Raw genomic sequence first — 14,045 nt, forward strand, 5'->3', positions numbered from 1 at the left:
AATCAACCTCTATCCTAGGTTTTAATAGAGTGCGTAGCATCTAGTAAGTGCTTAAAGACCATTAAAAAAATTATGTTTAATAGAAACCTTGAAGCTGCACAACCATGGTCTCAGCCTTATGATGGAAAGTCATCAAACAATCTCTCATTCTCAGGAGCTTCTGAGTTTATGAGGTTGCACACCTGCCCGTGAATGCTAAGAGAAATATTTAACAGATGTGCTGTAAATTTTTATCATTTGTTAAGTAATAACATTCCTCTGAAGTGGGGAAAAATGCCTTAGGAAAGAGCATTAAGCTCTCAATGATCCTCCAAGTCATCCAGGCCCAGGAATGAAAACTGGTCATAAGCCAACATGACAAAGGAATAATAATGTGCTACTTCATAAATTTCTTCAGAATAAACTCCCCATTTCTGCTCTCAAGAATAAAATCCTATTCTTTTTGCATGAAACATACTCCTTGATATTAAAGATGTTTAGGTATGTATGTAGATGTGTATATGCAGTATATATGTAGCTATACTACATAATGCAACCCTCAGTACATAGCCAAATGTGAAAAACAGCAGAGTGTGTTTAAGAACTTTCCTGGAACACAAACTACTCCTGGAATTGCCACTTCTATCATTACAGTTGTCATTTCAATTTGCCAATATTGGATATTTTCACATCTCTATCTTGGAACATGATTTAGACACTAATAGTGACAAATAAAGTACACTTTAGCCTTAGGTCTGAATTCTTAGAAAATCACCTGTGTTCTACTTTGGTAAATGGAACATCTTGGGAATTAAAAAGAGATCATATTTTGGGGGGAAAGCCTCCAGAAGAACTGGCAGTCCCAAAGGGAAATCAGCCTGAAGAGGCACAATTATGAAATCTGTCTCTAGTGCTCAGAAGTTGCCTGGCTAAGTTCATTGTTAACTTTAAAAGAGAGAGCAACCACAAGGGAGAACTGCAGCGAAAATCTCAGAAACAAACACTGGGCTCAAACAGAATGCACCAGACTTCCCTCCAGGCCTGGCTTTAGGCAGGAAGTGACTGAGGAAGCAGCCTCTGTGGTTCAAGGCAGAAGGCTTACAATGGAGGTACTGGTGGAGGGATGTGGGGGTTGTTCTAGGGAGTTGGTTGCTATTTATTTTTAATTTAAAAGTGCCCTACTCTAGTTGGCTCTGGAAGGGGAATGCAATGGCTATAGAACAGTCAAGGGGGCTGAGATCCTCCCTTCTCCCCCAACAGTGAAATCCTTCTAGATTTAGGGGTTTCAAGTCATTTCAGCACACACATCAAACAATAATGATGTCATACAAATTGGGACTGGAGTCAGGGGTAATGCGGTGAATTTTTCCTTGCCTCAAGCCCGCATTTTCTCTATATGCACATAGGTTAGATGTGGACAATACAAGAAATTCCTCCCTGTGAAGCCTTGCCCTGGACACTTTGTTTCTAGGGATCAGGGATGTCCTTTCCTCAAGCTTGTGAGACAGAGGCTTTCTCTGAGTGATCCCAGGTTTTCCCTTGACCATCTGCTACCCTCTCATCCCGCTTCTCTCCCCACACTCCTGTCTCCCCCAGCCTTTCCCCCGACCCCCTCCACCCTAACACACCCCCTCTGTTCAGTTCCTATTCTTTTGACTTCCATTTGGCAACTCCCACCAATGCCCCAACAATATGGTTCTACTGGATCCTTCAATGACCTCTTTCCCCGCAAGGCTGCAGAACCAAGGGACTCCTGCTCATCCAACCATCCTTGATGACTTGCACCTTAACATCACAGTAGTGTTTCTGTCCTCCAACACCACCTCATTGCTGCAACCCATGAGTGAGGGGGTAATCCAAGACGTTTTGCATTAGTCTCCCATTTACCCAGGCTTTCAGGACAATGGAACTCTGAAAGAATTTTGGAAGAGCTAAAGAGCTACAACACTTATCGTGCAGTGAAGATCACTGGTTTAAGTGTAGAATGAAGTCATACAGTGTAATTTGGAGAAAATTTTGTCCTGAGTTTGTGTCAGACTTACAAGGCTTTGCAGTCACTGTAGAAGAGGTAACTAAAAATTTTGCTGAAATGAGCAAAGAACTCAACTCAGAAATTGCACTTGGATCTGTGACCTTTGGAAATTTGATATTTGACTCACCCTCAACCACACAGCATTTATGTACTCATCTTTATATTGACTGTAATCTCTTTGTGGGCAGGGGACAGGACTACCAACTCTGTTGTATTGTCCTTTCCCAAGCTCTCAATACAGTGCTCTGAACATAGTAAGTGCTCAATATATAAGCTCAAGTAAGTGCTCGAGAAGCAGCGTAGCTCAGTGGAAAGAGCAGGGGCTTTGGAGTCAGAGGTCATGGGTTCAAATCCCAGCTCTGCCACTTGGCAGCTGTGTGACTGTGGGCAAGTCAATTAACTTCTCTGTGCCTCAGTTACCTCATCTGTAAAATGGGGATTAAGACTGTGAGCCCCACGTGGGGCAACCTGATTCCCCTGTGTCTACCCCAGCGCTTAGAACAGTGCTCTGCACATAGTAAGCGCTTAACAAATACCAACATTATTATTATATATACCATTGACTAATTGCACCAGAAGATGTTGAGGAGATTGAGGCATGACATTCTGAGTAGTTAACTAATGAGGACCTCACTGCCTTTGAACAGCAGCAGTAGCAACGGCTGAAGAGACTCTCCTCCTATAAAGGCTTGTCGCACAAGTTCTAGCTGAAATACTTCAACATTTGGCCGGTGCCATGACTTAGCTTGAGGAACACAATTCCAATACCGAACACAGCATATGACTGAACAAGGATCTATTCCTCACGTTCAGTTATACATGTATAGCTTCTGTGGAGAAATTTAGAAGGGAAAGAGGAAATCATCTGCTTAAAGTAAATACATATGTGTGCTGGACTGTAGAAAGGGATCAGTGAAGTTACGTAGCTGAGTATTTTAAAGCCTAAGGTTAGGAGTTTCTGTTTAATAAGGAGGTGGATGGGCAACCACTGGAGGTTTTTGAGGAGTGGGAGACATAACCTGAAAGGGTTTTTTTTGGAAAAATGATCCAGGGAGTAGAGTGAAGTATGGACTGGAATGGGGAGAGACAGGAGTCATAGAGATCAGTGAGGAGCCTGATGCAGCAGTCAAAGCGGGATATGACCAATTCCTCAATTATAATATTATTCCTAAGAGAAAATTGGCTTGAAACTTTAATGGGAAAAAGTAAAGAGAAAACGCAGCAAGAAGTTTGTTGATTTTTCTAAGGGCACAATTAACATTTGAAATAAATGGCACAAACTTGGGAAGTAGTCATCAAGTAATGTTTGTGTGTCTGGAGCAATGAGCAGGGAGAGAGAGAAGAAAAGAATCAGTGTGGCCTAGTAGATCAGCATGGGCCTGGGAATCAGAGAACATGGATTCTAATCCCTTCTGTCATTTGCCTGCTGTGTGATCTTGTGCAAGTCACGACTTCTCTTTCCTCAGTTTCTTTAACTACAAAATAGGGATAAAATAGTTGGAGTTTTTTCTCTCTTAGGCTATGAGCCCCATGAAGGACAAGGACTGTGTCTGACCTGAATATCTTGTATCTACCCCAGTGTTTGGGACATAGTATGAGCTTAAATACCACAATTATTAGGAGAGAGAGAGAGAGAGAGAGAGAGAGAAATTGGAAGAAGGGGAAGTAAGAGGAGAGAGGAAAAGAGTGAAAGTGAAAAGGAGAGGGGCAGAGAAAATATAAGAATGCGATAATACTCAGAGATAAGCAGCCCAAATCATTTCAGGTAGTGTGTTTAAAGAAAAAAAATTCCAGTACTTCAAGTAGACTGACTTTTCTTTCCTTTAACTCTCATAATATTTGAGAGAAACATAACAAAAAATTTGAAGCCTCCCTTTGAAGGCCAACCATATTTTTTTCTATTTTCATTGTGTGATAAATATTAATTCCATTACTCAAGGATTCTGTAGCTCAACAAGGAAAGAAAATTATGAGCAATTTAACAGTCAAAAAAATGTAGGCAGATTTCATTCAGTGGAGCTGAATGAATTTATGGAAAGCATAATGCAATACTATAATTGTTGTATGTGCATGTGTTCTAATAAATAAGTTCTTACTCAGCCCATCCTTATTCAGAGCAATCTTGAGGTAAACTGAAGGTCTAATTTTTCAGTTCCCAGACTAGAAACTGTGGAAGTTGACACTACTGTCCTTGCTAATACTTAAATGCTTGATACAACACATGGTGCAGACCCAGACCTGGAGCATATTAGACCAGACCAAATAGGAATCAGGTTGTGGGAAGGTTCTTTTAATTAAAAAAAATCATTAGCCAATGTCCTGTTGCCCTACACCTCTGGGTTACTGATACTCACCACCACAAGTTCCTTGTGAAACTGGGGCATGTGCTAAAAAGGACTGGTGAAAACTGTGATTAAAAATTTGCCTCAGTAGATCCGTTTTAATCAATATCCTTGCATGATTCATTGATCTTACCCAGAATCCAAAAATTGACCTTTACCCACAATTCAAATTATAGACCCAGATAAGGCAGGAAACTCCACAGGGAATTAATACACTTGGAGGAAAAATGGAAGTCACATATGGGCAGAATCAGGAGGCGGCTTGGGTTGGTTTCAGAACTCTTAAGGTCCTTATAGGAGATTTGATGGGAGATTTGAAGAGGTTGGGTGGAAGAAATAGGTCCCAAGGAAAGTCTAAGGACTGAATTGTGAATCAGAAGGGCACAGATACAAACTTCATCATTTTGGAATACCATTAAACAGCAAACCCAAAATCAGAATGAGGAATGGCAAGAGAAAAAAGTCTGATCAGAAATGAAACAGAATGGACTGAAACCAAGGTAGAAAAGAAAGTGGAGTCTACAGAACTTACTATCATCAACTAAGTTGGTTTTATATGATTATTTCATAAATAATGCTGAGGATGTGGTAGAGTGATCTGGACATTGAGAAAGCCATCTAAAGCAGTAAGTATTCACTGGAAAGACTTGCCAAGATCACTGGCATGGGAATGAGAATGGGCAGAGAGACAAGGAAAGATGCTACAGTTCTTCTAGGCTGTAAGTTCCTCCTCTAGACTGTAAGCTTCTTGTGGTTAGGGAATGTGTCTTCCAACTCTGTTACACTGGACTCTCCCAAGTGCTTAGTGCAGTGCTCTGTGTTGGTATTTGGTATTTGTTAAGTGTTTACTATGTGCCAAACACTGTTCTGAGCACTGGGCACAGTAAGTGCTCAATAAATACGTTTGTTGGCTTCGATATGAGCATGTTTCATATTAAGGATAATGCAGTACAGTAGTAACAGTTGGAAAAACCTCAAAGTGAGTTATGGTTAAGATATACCAAAACCAAATACTGAGGCTTTCTCCAACACTGTTCCCCTCTTGGGAACAACCTCCTTCCCCAAATCAGACAGACCATGGCTGTTTCCTGCCTCCTCCAACAAGCCTTCCCTCACTAATTCCCAACAGATTTAGTCAAATGATCATATCAGCCATCTCTAGCACTTTGAAACTTTTTTTGCAGCCATCCTCATTACTTTTGTAGGTACATTTCTTCAAATATACACTCAATTATTTATTTTAACTACTCCATTTGTAAAATGCTTTATGTCTGTCTCCCTGATTGGAATGTAAATTCCTTTTAGGCAGGGAATGTGTCATTCCTTGTTTTGTACTTCTCAAGTACTTAGTACATTAAGTTGGTGTTCAATAAATACTACTACTGTGACAAATCAAGGATAGATTTTATGATTCCACAAGGTAAGAATCATAGGATTTGACAAAAAGTGCAGTGTTGCAAGACGAGGATTCGGAAAGTGCATGTTTGGCACACAAAGGAAACTGAACACTTTTTTTCATGTTCATAGTTTCAAGTTTCCAGTTCAAATTCAGTGATGTGGCTGAATTCTCCAAGATGTGTAGGACCAGTGAAAATATAAGCCTATTATGAGACTTTCAGAATTAATCCTTAGGCTGTGCATATCTACTATGAATTATACTTTATCAAATGATCTTGAGAATAATATGGAAAATGTGGGGCTTGCAGCTTGAAATTAAGTTACCAAACAATAGATAAATAACACTTCCTGTCAGAAGGGTAACCAGAGAATCAAAATTCCAAGTCTGTGTTTATGAATACATCATAGAAAATTTGCAGTAAAGCAGTAGAGAAAATTCTTGGCTTAAGACATATTGACATTAGATAAACGGTATTTACCTTTCTAAATTGGCATCATGTTACAGCTTTACCATGATAATCAATTGTATTCATTGAGAGCTCACTATAAGCAAAGCACTGTACTAGGTGCTTGGGAGACTACAACAGAGTTGTTAGCCACATTTCCTGCCCACATCGAGCTCACAGTCTAGAGGGGAAGACAGACATTAATATAAATGAATTATGGATAAGTACCTAAGTCCTGTGGGTTTGAGGGAGCGATGAATTAGGGAGCAAATCAGGTCACTACTGAAGTATTGTACAATATACTGAAAGAGCATAGCAATGACATCACTACTTTAAGCTCATAGTCCATTTAGTTCAGCATTCTATTTCCAACAATGACACCACAAGATGTTTGAAGAAATAGGAAGATGGTTCATTCATTCATTCAGCACTTACTGTGTGCAGAGCACTGTACTAAGAGGCCCAACCTGGTATTCCAACCACATGGTAGATAGATCTCCACCCTTTACTTCTAATGGTCCATTATGGACCTTTCAGTGTCTGGATGAGCCTATTTTTGGTGTGCACAGCCTTCAGTAGACAATGAATGTCATATACTATTATGCTTGGTGAAAAAAATACCTGTATTTATTTTGAACATTATTATTATTATGCTATTTGTTAAGCACTTACTACATGTCAAGCTTTGTTCTTATCACTGGGGTAGATACAATTTAATCAGTTGGACACAATTCCTGTCCTACATGGGACTCACAGTCTAAGTAAGGTTGAGAACAGGCATTGAATCCCCATTTTAGGGAGAAATTAAGTGATTTGCTCAAAGTCACACAGCAGGGAATGGGCAGAGCCGGGATTAGAACCCAGGTCCTCTGAATCCCAGGCCCATGCTCTTTCTAGTAGAATAAGCTGCGCCTCAACTTCAGTGGATGTACCCTAACCCTGTTAGGCTGGGCTTTGAAGAGTAGCAATTCTATATTCTGCTTGTCACACCTTTCACTGTTTAGGGAAGTTCTAGCTCTCTCTAATTGGGAACTCAATATTTTCAGTCTTTCCAAAGGCAGAAGCTGTTCCATCCCTCTGATTGCCTTTGTTATCCTTCTACATACTTATCCTAGCTTTCTTCAATCAATCATATGTGTGGCTCAGTGGAAAGAGCCCAGGCTTGGGAGCCAGAGGTCATGGGTTTTAATCCCAGCTCAACCGCTTGCCGGCCGTGACTTTGGGCAAGTCACTTAACTTTGCTGTGCCTCAGTTACCTCATCTGGAAAATGGGGATTAAAACTGTGAGCCCCACGTGGGACAACCTGATCACCTCGTATTCCCCCCAGCGCTTAGAACAGTGCTTTGCACATAGTAAACGCTTAACAAATGTCACCACTATTATTATTATTATACTCTTCTTGAGATGTGGCTACCTATAAAAACAGAACTCAACTTTGTGTTTTGTTTTCTAAACCCTGCCTGATAATATATCTTCTTGGATTTTTGACTGCCTGCATACATTATACACTGTCAATGAGTACAACCTCCTGTGCCTGTAAAATCATATTAACACAATGCAAACATGATTTGTAAGTGTGGCACTAATAAAATGTCAGCTCCAGGAAGGGAACAGTTTAGAACTATGTCTCCTGGACTTAGTGAGAAAGTATTTTTTTAAAACACCTCCAGTACTCTCTTTTGATAGAAATATAAAATTATTGTCTAAATGGAACTCAGCCACTGTCAAATATCTGGGCTCCAAACATTTAGTCATTTGTCTCATGGAATTTTGTCTGAAAATTCGATTCATCTTGGCTCACTGAGAACACCTAGAGAGAGAGGAGAATGAAGAATGGTGAACATAAGAGTGTTCTGCTTTCTACTCCTCAACTCCAATGGAAGGAACTTTTGTAAGGAAAAGGGTCAAGGATTTTTTTGCCAGGATTCCTCTGAGAAAGGTAATAAATGCATTTCAAGTGGGATTTTCAATGATCAGAAACTGAGGTATTGCAAATATTAAAGAGACTTTTGAACTATAAACAAAAGCCTTTTAACATGTTAGTAAACTTCTAAAATGCTTCACTCCCTCAACATATAGGTACTCATCATCTTTCACTCTCGCCCCTTACAGCACTTATGTAGATATTTTTAAACTCAGTTGCTTCCCCTTCTCTGGTCATGTTAAAGTCTGTCTCTCCTGTTAGACTACAAACTTCCTTAAGTTTTGGGAGTGCAATAGAACAGAGTTGAAAGATATGTTCCCTACCCACAATGAGCTTGCAGTCTAGAGGGGGAGAATCTACTTACACTACTGTATACTCTTAACTGCTTAGTACAGTGCTCTATACAAAGTGCTCAATAAATACTATTAATTGACATAGGAGTTCTGATATGCAGATTAAAATATATGCAAAAGAGATGAGGTTAAATAAAAGATAAGATTGTTAGCACGGATAATTCAAGAGGTGCTTATGGATGAAAAGTAGTGGGCAAAGTGGGTAAATCTGAAATGGCGTCTGGCAATGAAAATGGTTTTCCTTTCATCTCTGCAGATTCCCTCTTCTCAGCATCTCTTTTCTTCATTCTTCCGATAACCACCACCTAAGCACCACTGCAAATATTTCTCTCCCTCCAAAATATGTTTGGCTCTGTTTTGTAAAGCACTTAAGAGCTCTTGCAATGGACACTAAGTACCTATTTGAATGGAATCAAACTGTTTCTGCTAGCTATGAATTAGGCATTATTACATCATAAAATAGTTAAGTCCTAGACCACCTCTTCCCATCTGTTCAGTTTCAATCTGGGCACCTAAGTGTCAGAAATTGTAGAAAGACTGGAGTGAGAGCAAAATAATACTTACATTAACAATCCTGAGATTGCTTTCTAAGTAAAGATCAAAGAAGCTAAATGTGCAAGCCTCATTTACAAGAAACTCAGCATTGAAAGTGAAGAGTTCCAAGCTCAGGTCTTGGCTGCCGAGAAGATTTGCTGCACATTTTGGCAAGTTGCTAAAAACTCTGCACCCTCCATTTCTCCACAGATTCAACAAGGATGATTATGTTGGCCCATATTGCCCATTGACATCCTGAAATGGAAGGCACAGTCAGGATGAAGAAATAAAACTGCTGATAAACAAACTAGATGTTTCTTATATCTCCACCACAATCTGTCTTTTTTGTCTTCTAGCCTGTAAGCTCATTATGAGCAGGGAATGTGTCCACCAATTCTGTTCTATTGTACTTTCCCAACAGCTTAGTACAGTGCTCGGCACACAGTAAGCGATTAATAAATGTGAATGACTGGTTGTCATAACAGAGGAGATGGAACAACAGATCAATTATATTTATTGACAGCATGCTGTGTACAGAAGCTTGTACTAAGTGCTTGGCAGAATTGGTTGGCACATTCTCTGGCCACAAGGAGCTTAAAGTCTAGAGTAGGAGACAAACATTAAAATTAATTAAGGATACGTACAAATGTGCTGTGCGACTGAGGTTGGGGGATTATCAAGTGCTTAAAGAGTATAGAACCAAGTGCATAGGCAATATAGAAAGGAGGGGGAGAAAGGGAAATGAGGGCATATTTGGCAAAGACCTTATGGAAATGTGAATTTGATATAGCTTTGAAGTTGGGGAGAGTGGTGGTCTGCCATATATTAAGAGGGAGGGAGTTCCAGACCAGAAGCAGGACGCAGGCAAGTGGTTGGCTGCAAGACAGATCATTTCGGAGTGCAGTGAGGAGGTTGCTGTTAGACGTGCCAAGTGAGAACTATGATTTTCTAAATTGGGCAGGACTTGGACGACACTAAGTAGGGACAATTTCCCCAGTTCCCCCATCCCCTCCCACATAAGTCAAGATATCTGGTCCCAGCAGAGGGTACAGAGGTGCCTAGATTGGTAGGAGAAAGGAGAGGGGAAAAGAGTATGGTTTGACTCTTTATCCATCTTGCCCTGACCAAGAAGGGATGAGGAGGCAGATAGATGACAGAAATGGTGCTCCCTAATCGGGAGGGATGCTTATGGTGAGCCCACTCCACCTTACCTTCAAGATCCCCTGACCAACAGAGAGGCCCCTCTCCCCCAGCCCATCTGCTCAGAAATGACCCTGCTCAGGCTTGGTGCCACTGGACTTTTGAAACATTCATCCCAATGGCCCTGAAATCCAGTGTCATGTCTCTTGGGTAAATTACAGTTATGGCACACCAAGGTATCCTCAAAGTTTTTATGGTTTCCCCCAAATTTAATACACAGCAGAGAGGTCATTTTACTCTTCTGAGAGGAGTTGGGAAAATAGTATAATCTAGTGGAAAATGCACAGGCCTGAGAGCCAAAAGACATTAATTCTATTCCCCGCTCTGCCACTTGCCTGCTGTGTGACCTTGATCATTTAACTTCTCTGTATAAAGTTTCTTTATCTAAAAAAATGGAGAATAAATACCTGATCTTCCTCCCTCAGAACTGAGTCATATGAAGGACAGGGACTAACCATTCTGATTTTTTTTTTTACCTAACCCAAAGCTTAGTTCAGAGGTTGATACAGAATAAGCACTTAAATACCACTATTATGATGATGATGGGAAAAATTAGTCAGCAGATTCTCCAAAGGCAGGGGTGAAACATTGCCCTTTCTCCATCTCTAGCAAAAAGACAATGTCCCCACAGTTTATGGTATACTTAAAACTGAATTTTAAGTAAGTCTCTTCATTTATTTCTTAAAATAGATGTTTTCCTCCCCATTCCACATTTCCAGTTCCATATCCCAACCCTATAAAGACATATGGCAGGACTTAAAAAAATACTTTGTTCCTCCTTTATTTTTCAAAATCATTTTATGGGGAAATTGTGTTTTTGGACCTTGTTATTTCAGTCTGTTGGTTATAATCTGCTACCTGCCTGGCCCAATTTCCCTACCTGTTCCTTCCTGCACCTGAGATGCTGGTGGCTTTGTCTATTATAGGTTACCATGACCTCAACAACCAAATACGGAAAGCCCTTTTGGGGTGCTTTATAAAGGCTGTTGGTTTAATCGTGTCTACCAATTCTGTTCCCTTGTACTTGCTCGAGCACTTAGGACAGTGCTTTGCACACACTAAGTGCTTAATAAATACCACTGATTTTTTCATTTTCCTGCCTTCTTCCAATGAAACAGGCACCTACTGTCTAGGGTCTCTGCTTCCAGATTCAAAGTGCATTAAAACAGAGATCAGGACTGGCGTCAGATGGTAAGTGAGGCAACTGCCTCAGGGCACATCAGAGGGAACAGCGGGGGTGGCAACTTGGCCAGAGAGGATATTAAAATTTTTCAAGTGTTCAGCTAGAGTCAGAATTGGGGCCTGTGTGACTAAAGGCTTCAGAGGAGAATGCAAGGAGGGGGAGGGGAGAGGTCAAAGAGTCCCATAATGTAGTGCAGTCAGAAAGAACAGGGAACCAACAGCTTTTTTTCCCTTCTCAGGGCCACCAACTTCTGAGGCCAGTCCTGATGGGAACTACACCATTATATTTGGGACCCCCTTCCCACCCATCTACGATTCTGTATTTCTGGCTAGAACCAGCTAATCTCCTCTTTAACTGTCACTGAGGTTTTCTCAACCAGGGATGATTTTAGATTCCTTTTTAAGACCAGAGCTTCCTCTGGAGGACATTTCTTTTCCATACCCAGTTGTGTTTGTTTGCAGCTTGTCTGGATGTCTGGGCATGGAGCCCAGTTTGGTTTAATTTTTTTATATTCCTATGAAGCACATTCTGGCTTACATTTTTAGAAAGGTACATTATAAACTATCATTATTGTCTGTCTGGCCTACTTTGTTAACTACCAAGCCTGTTGCTACCTTTATGTAAAAATAATGGTAATGACTAGGGATTTGCATCATCATTCGATTCATTGAGCCTAAAGGAAGCTACAGTTTGGGAGATACCACCTAAATTTTTTTTATGCTATTTGTTAAGCGCTTCCTAGTGTCAGGCACACATTTCCTTGGTTTCTTTCTAAATAAAGACTCTCCCAGTCTCACATAATAAAAATAACCCAACAGGAATTTGAATTCATGGCTCCTGATTCCTAGAACAAATCCACATCTTGCTGCATTCCTGCCAGGCCCTCGTTTTGTCTCTAGTGAGCTAGGAGGCCTTTCAGTGAAAACAGAAGACCACTGAGAACATCTTTTTTTAGTGACTTGGTCACCGGGCTCTTCTAAAATAGCTCTGAAAAGAGTTTTCAAAAATCAGTAGCTGCAAAATTCTACACAGATTACCAGGTAGCTTCAATTTATGTTTAACTGACCTAATAGTGAATTCAATAGACTATAAAAATATTGTTGATGGTCCAAAAAGATGGGAATAAAAATACATTTACCTATACCTCAAGAGTTAGCAATTCCATGTCCTTCATTTCTGTCCCTCTTAAAAATTATAGTCCATTTGTCCATTATTGCCTCCTGGTTCCCTATGAGATTGAAATCTCCTAAGAAGAAATTGAATTTTATACATTTTATACTTCTTATGCTTCCCCAAGTACCTAATCCAGCATCCTGCACGCACTAAATAAATCCTGCCAATAAAAATAGATAATGATGAAGGTTAGTAAAAGAATAGTTACAGCTAGCAAAATGTTTATACCTATATTGAATTTATACAACCTTAAAAACTCACATTTGATGTATTTGGGGGCATATCATCTTTTCTTCAATCATTCTCCTATCCATCTAGATTGGTGACCTATCAAGGCCGTTACTCTATAGTCTTCCTTGAGGAAGAGAGGACAGAATTAGACAGTTTCTTTTATAAAATTCCAGTTTGCTTTCTGGGTAAACTGCATTTCTGTCATGGAGATTCATTTGAAACCTTAGGAAGAACTTTCTGACTGCAAGGCTTGGGAGACTCTGGAACACGTTTTCCAAAGGAAGATATGGTGGTGAGCTCATTGTGGGCAGGGACTATGTCTGTTTATTGTTATATTGTATGCTCCCAAGTGCTTAGTATAGTACTCTGCACATAGTAAGTGCTCAATAAATATGACTCAATGAATGAAAAATATTATTAAAGAAAATGGAAGATGACTATCTCTGCTACAGATAAAGTATATGCCTGCTCAGAGGTAGATAGAGGCTTAGGCAGCCTCTTCTAGATGCCTCTTAGGCCAACCGTTTTCTGAAAATTTTGAATCTGAACTCATTCTAACAAAGTAAAAATCCATGCAGATGGGCAGTGGAAACTAGAGGGCTATCAAATGCATATCTTCCCACACCCAAAAGGCTGGTTTCAGACTGTGAGTAAGTCCCCTCAAGGTGCATTGTCAAAGGGGGTGTCAACAGGTGAACTTGGGAGAAGCAGCAGTTGAAAACTGGAAAAGTTCCCAGTCTTCCCCCACCTGCTTGGCAATTGGTGCCTGTTGACAGGGAAATAGGAGGGGAAAACATGGGCCATGCAGCAAGGGGAAGGATCAGCACTTCTCCAGGAGAAGCGGTTTTAGTTTGGGGTGAGATTTTTTTTTTTGACGTCTTTACATTATATTGCATGTGTTCCTCTGTTGGCCAAGTTTAAGGCTCTCAGCATAACAAAGTTGTGTCATTATGGGCAGGGAGCATATCTGCTAATTCTGTTGGATTTTACTCTCCTAAGTGCTTAGTACAGTGCTCTGCACATAGTAAGCGCTTAATAAATAACATTGATTGATTGATATGGACCCAGATGGGGAAGCGACTTTCTCTCTGTCTCACAAGGGGCAAGTGCCTAAGGCCAGCCCTGTCATCCCTGACTTCGAAAGGCCCTTCGGCCAGACCTACTCCGTCAAACCAAAGCAGATTTGCTGCACCATTTGCAGAATTCAGAATGAATACCAGTCACTCCAGTAATGTCGGAGGGAAGGTGG

General features: G+C 40.5%; 1 protein-coding gene and 1 long non-coding RNA gene across 4 annotated transcripts in view; one reads left to right on the plus strand and one right to left on the minus strand.

The window, feature by feature from the left end:
- GRM8 (glutamate metabotropic receptor 8) overlaps positions 1-14,045 on the minus strand; it is a 458,029-nt gene that overhangs the window by 252,932 nt on the left and 191,052 nt on the right. The window lies entirely within an intron of this gene.
- Positions 8,028-9,316, plus strand: LOC114814507. Its single transcript, XR_003762298.2, has 2 exons — positions 8,028-8,137; positions 9,220-9,316. It is a non-coding gene; the product is annotated as an uncharacterized LOC114814507 (long non-coding RNA).

The sequence above is a fragment of the Ornithorhynchus anatinus genome, chromosome 10 (assembly GCF_004115215.2).
Source record: "Ornithorhynchus anatinus isolate Pmale09 chromosome 10, mOrnAna1.pri.v4, whole genome shotgun sequence".
Classification (NCBI taxonomy): domain Eukaryota; kingdom Metazoa; phylum Chordata; class Mammalia; order Monotremata; family Ornithorhynchidae; genus Ornithorhynchus; species Ornithorhynchus anatinus.